Below are 6,000 nucleotides of genomic sequence, written 5' to 3' on the forward strand. Positions count from 1 at the left end.
GACCAGAGTCCTTGATGAAACAGATTCAGGCCGGTGTGATCTATAACTGAGTATATTAAGTAAGTTATTTTAAATAGTCTTTTTTCTTCATATTGAAGGAGTGCCTATTAACTATGGAAAAGAAAGAAAAGTACCAAAAAATGTGAAATTGCTTATAATTCACTATCAAAAAATACCCAATGTCGCCCTGGCTGGTGTAGCTCAGTGGATTGAGCGTGGGCCTATGAACCCTATATATATATTAAAAGCAAATGCTCACTAAAAATAATATTCACATGTATGAATCATATATATATCACATGTAAGATAAGCTGGAGGGACCAGGAGACACTTTCCCAAGAAAGAGCTGAATCTTCCTACCCCAAGCCCAGCATTTTCCCACCTGTTGTGACCACAGTGCCTGGCACGTGGTAGATACTGAGTACAAAATGAGCAAATACGACCTCCTTCAGGACCTTGAGGAAAGCTGGGCAGGCCTCAGCTTACTCCTCAGACCTGTCCAGGCTTAGGAGAGCCTCTCCTCCGGCCACCGGAGCCCCTCACTCCCCTCCCATGACTCTAACAGGTGCATCTCACTCTGCAGTCTGCAGGCACTCACATCCATTATCCCATTCGTTCCTCGGGGTAACATTCACTGGTACCTGACAGGGTGTGTACAACAACGCCCATTGCATGGTCAGGGGTCAGGCAGCTCACACCACTTCTGATGCTGAAAGTCAGGACACTGGCTCCAAAGACCACCTTCCTGCTCCCCCCACTCCATGAGGAAGCTCTGGGCCCACCCCCAGGTTTCTAAGCTCAGTTGTAGAGCACACAGCCCAAAACACCTTTCCCACTCACCTGCTCTGATGGCCTAAAGTCTTCCCCACTGGCATCGCTCCTAGAGGTCTTCCCAAGGAAATACTCTTTTTAAGAAGTGGTTTTCAAAATGTTCAAGGCTAATGATCCTCTTCTTCAAATAAAAACTCACAAACAAACCTCATACATAAAACAGATGACCAGAGAGCAGCTCTGGTTAGAAGGAGGCTGGGACTGCAGTTCTGCCCCCTCTAGAACCACCTCCTAACCCCCAGGGTGAGCACCTCTAAGGAACCTCTGTGATCCACAGAGTTCAGGCACTGAGTTCCCCAGGAGGGAGGCCCCAGTATGTGAGCCATCAACGACCAAGGAGCAGAGTAGTGAGGGAAGTAAACACAACTGGGACAACAACCCAAAGAATGGGGGGGAAACTCATTGGAAGAAAGACAAGGGCCCACAAGAAAGAACACAGAAGGCTCTCTCTCTTCCACAGCCATGACAAGGTCCCACGACCCCCCAGCTAGCAGCCCAGGCCAAAAGCACACAAGGCCTCTGATTCCTCCCCACCGAGTCCAACGTCTAGACTGATCCTGCTGTCCTGCTGTCGAAATCACTATCAAATCCACCAGCAAGCCTCTCTGCCTCCACACTGTCCCTCCAGCCTACACTTCACATAGTAGCCAGCATGGGCTTTTCAAAACATAAACTAAATCATCACTTTCTGGTTAAAACCCTCCAATAGCTTCCCATCCCACCCGGAATTAAATCCACGATCTTCACCACAGCCCACAAGGCTCTACCTGACCTGGTCCTGAGCCCGGGTCTCCAGTCTCTTCCTCCTCCCCACTCGCCTCCCGACTCTGCTCTCTGCTGAGTTGCTCAGACACACCAAACGCACCACGGTCCTCCCCCACCGCAGGTGGCAGGCATGCAGGAGCCTCCCCCTCCCTCTTCCCCTGACCCTGCACGGGTAGTTTCCTCACATACTTTAAGTAAACTCAGAATGACCTCATCTAAGAAGTCCTCCACCACTCCCATTCTTCATCTCTTTCAAAACACTTAGCACAACATACTATTTTATTGAAAAGACAGTTTATGAGAGGGACCCCCCAAAAAACAGAATTATCTTCTGGAAGGTGGGCTCCTTGGAACATAGGCTTCCCCACTAGGTGAGTGTTCTAGGAACCTGTCTGTATCAGCTGGCGTTGTTGTGAGAGGCTGTGTTTGGCTTCAGTAATCTGTTCTTAACTCTTTCAACATGTTTGCCCATTTCATAATATGGGTGATTTACAAGCTCACTTGCCCACATTGTGCTGAGTGTTGAGCAGTTTTAACCAAAAGCTGCATGACCCCCATGCTCCACCCTCCCTATTTACCCAACCTCACCCCAAGCATGTTTTTTGTTTTTTCCCTGAGTGAAAAAAGTCCTCAAAGGGAAACGTTTCACCAATATGGAAGAAGTAAAACAAAAAAAGGCAGATGCACTAAAAGACATGGAAATCAATGAGTTGGGTTTCATCTCAATAGGTGTATTACGTCAAATGGAGAGTACTTTGAAAGTGACTGAAGTTTAAACATGTAAGAATAAATACACAATTTTTTACACAGGTTCTTTCTTGGGTCCCCCCTTGTACTAATCTGTGTCTGTGTCTCTCCCCACAAGTCACAAGGACAGAAACCATGGCTCACTGACTCATCCCTGGTGCCTGGCATACAGCAGATGCTTAATAAATATCTGAGGAATATGTGGATATATGAATGGATAAATGGATAGAAAGATGGATGGATAGATGGATGGATGGTTGAATGGACAGACAAATGAGTGATGGACGGATGAACTTATCACTGCTAATCTAGGCCCCACACACATCTGAGAATACAACATTGGTGAGAACAAGAGGAGAGGCAGGGACCAAGGACTTCAGATTTCCTCTGACATAAAGATATAGTCCACGGACAAGTAATCCTCATCAGTTTATCAGAGCAGAGCATTCCTTTACATAATGCCTTAAAACAAACAAAAACTAATTGGAGATGTTCAGCAAAGTCACACTGCTCTCCTTTCCTGAGTAAATCTGTAACTCAGATATTTCACTAATCGACACTCACTTTCCCCTACAATAAATCCAAATGCTTGAGGTTGGCAAGAGCAAGCCAGATCTCACTCAAATAAAAAATCTTATAAATATTCATATTCTTAGAAATGCATATGATAAATTAACACTACTAAGGAGTTAGTAAAAAGTTAATCAGAGGTGCAGACAAAGATATAAGGGCAAGAACTGTTAGCACAGAATCAATTATATAATAAAAATTTGAAAAAAAATGAAATGTCCAACAATACAGATTTTTTTAAAATTTATTTTAGAGAGAATGGAAGGGAGGGTAAGAGAGAGGGAGAGAAACATCAATGTGAGAGAGAAACATGGATCAGTTGCCCCTTGTACACAACCTGAACGGGGGCCAAACCGGCACCTCAGGCATGTGCCCTGACCGTTAGGGGACAATGCCCAACCAACTTGGTCAGGGCAAGACTTTATTTTTTTAAAAGAGATTATTAATGAGAAATATCCCATAGCTCTTAAAATCATATTTATAGAGCATTTGATATTAAAAGCAAATGCTCACTAAAAAATCAGGATGCAAGATGATTTAGCATGTAATTCCAGATGTGACTATTACATAAAATAAATTAACTCAGAATGCTGGCTGTGATTGTTGAATCACAGTTGTAAGATTATAAAAGATTTTAATTGTTTTCTTAATTTTCCAAACTTTTTATGTTGAACATGGTTGACTTTTACCAATAGGGAGAAAATGTTCTCATTTATAAAGCAATATGATCTGCCATGACCAGTGTGGCTCAGTTGGCTGGGCATCACCCCACAGAGCAAAAGGTTGCTGGTTTGATTCCTGGTCTGGGTACATACCTGGGTTACAGGTTCAGTCCCAGCCCTCGGTCGGGGCGGGTACAAGAGGCAACCAATCGATGTTTCTCTCCCTCTCATTCTCCCTTCCTTTACCTCTCTCTAAAAATAAATAAATAAAATCTAAATAAATAACTATTATTTAGCTCCTGTTTTGTTCCACTTGAGCGAAAATAAGGCAACAGCACTTCTTACCCTCATGAGGCTTGTAAGAGAGACGGCATGAAACAAATCAGCCACCAAATGGACACATGACTACAAATTCCAAGAAAGGCCAAAAAGGAAAACTATAGGAGCGTACTGAAAAAAAGATTGATGTGGGGGCAGCCTGACTTAGATGAGGTACCAGGGAAATCCTCTGGGAGGACATATGTGAGCTGCAGGATGAGTAATTTAGGCAAAATGTGAAGGAAAGCGTTCAAGCAATGAGAACAGAATGTGGAAGGGTCCTAACGTAGGTATACCCAAAAAACTAAAGGAGAGCCAGTGAGGCTGAACAGATTAGCAAGGAGTGTGGGGGATGAGGACACAGAGGAAGGCAGGAGTCAAACCACAGAGGCTCCACAGCCAGGGCAAAGACCGGTGTGTGCAATGGTGAATCAATGACAAGTGTGAAGCAAGACAGTGACATGATCTCAATTCTGTCATACAGTTTTTTATGTTTTATGCTCACCTGAAGACATTTTTTCATTGCTTTTAGAGAAAAGGCGAGAAAGAAACATCAGCGTAAGAAGGAAACATTGATATGAGAGATACATCAATATGGTAGAGAAACAGCAATTAGTTGCCTTCTCAAACACGACCCAACAAGGGATCCCTCAACCTGACTGGGAATCGAATCCACAGCCCTATGTGGAAGGTGGCCTATGGGACAATGCTCCAGCCAACCGAGCCACAGTGGCCAGGGCTGTCATACATTTTTGAGAGAAAAAATATTGACCCAGAGCTAAAAAGTGACAGACACCCCATAACATTGGCAAGGGCATGGGGAGGGATAAGAATGCTCGTTTTATTGTGAGAAGTCAGGGGGTTTATACCTGAGGTATCCAAAGTGACCACCCCACTGCAGCCCATATCTCTGCCCGGTGCTGTTCTGAAAAGGGGTGAAGACAGGAGAAAGGAGGCCTGAAGATGGAGGGAACTCCTGCCTCATGTGTGGCTGTCACTGCACACACTCAGGGCCGCTGTCCTATCTGATTCTCATAAACCCCGTTCAGCAGAAGCAGGCATGTGACACATAGAGAAACTGAGCCTCAGAGATGCTGGCTCACTCACTGGTTCATTCATTCACTTATTTGACATTTACTGCACACTAGGTCAAGACAGGCATGTACATGCCCCAGCCCTTAAGAACCTCATGGACAAGTGGAAGAAGACAAATGGCATGTCCTGGGCCAAGGCTCTGGTTTCAGGAACATCTAGAAGCCCAGCTCTGCCACTTTTATAGAGGAGCAACTTAACCTCAGTAAGCCAGTTCCTCATCACTAAAAGGGGGCGTGGGTGATGACGGTGATGCTGCCGCTGCCACTGCCGACAGTGATGATGGGCTGTTGTGAGGGTGAGAAGCATTTCTGAGTGCTCATTTGCAGCCGTTCAGTAGTTGTAACCACTGCCTTAGAACTGAAGCTGCAGTGTGATTTTCACGTCATGACCCTGCTCTCCATCTCAGGCAAAGCAAGTTCTCCTCCATGTGAAACTCAAGGTGGCTGAATCAACAGGAAAATGCCTCCCAGGTGACACCTGCTACGATATATGAAGCTGTTTTGATGCATTTGCACAAGACGGTGCTGACAACAAGCACTGTGTAGCCAGAGAATGACAAACCCGCTGCAGTCGGTCAGAGGAAAAGCAGCACAAAGTGCACATCAGACACTTATCCCTCTGGGAATGCATGAAGGTCGCCTCTTTAGTTACTGTCCCAAGGTCACACACTGAACCAGGACTCACACACACATCAGTGTGGCCCCAAATCCTGTGCACAGCAACTCTGCCTCTTTGTAAACTCTGATTCACCACCTTTGATAAAACACAAGGCTCATTGAAAAACTCAAGAAAGATACGTACCTAGGAACTAAAAATTGACCCAGATTTTACACACAACTCCAGAGTCCTCAGAAACACACAGTTGATGCATAAGGCCCCTGTGAACTCCCAGTAACAGCAAAGACTGACTTAGCCACAGAAGGAAACTGAGGCAGCAGTGCTGCAGAGGGCTGAGTTCCAGGGAACTGGATAAGATAAACACAGATAAAACTACAAATGTCTGTGTGCACAC

Source organism: Artibeus jamaicensis, unplaced genomic scaffold (assembly GCF_021234435.1).
Source record: "Artibeus jamaicensis isolate MK-2021 breed Jamaican fruit bat unplaced genomic scaffold, CSHL_Jam_final contig_685, whole genome shotgun sequence".
Classification (NCBI taxonomy): Eukaryota; Metazoa; Chordata; class Mammalia; order Chiroptera; family Phyllostomidae; genus Artibeus; species Artibeus jamaicensis.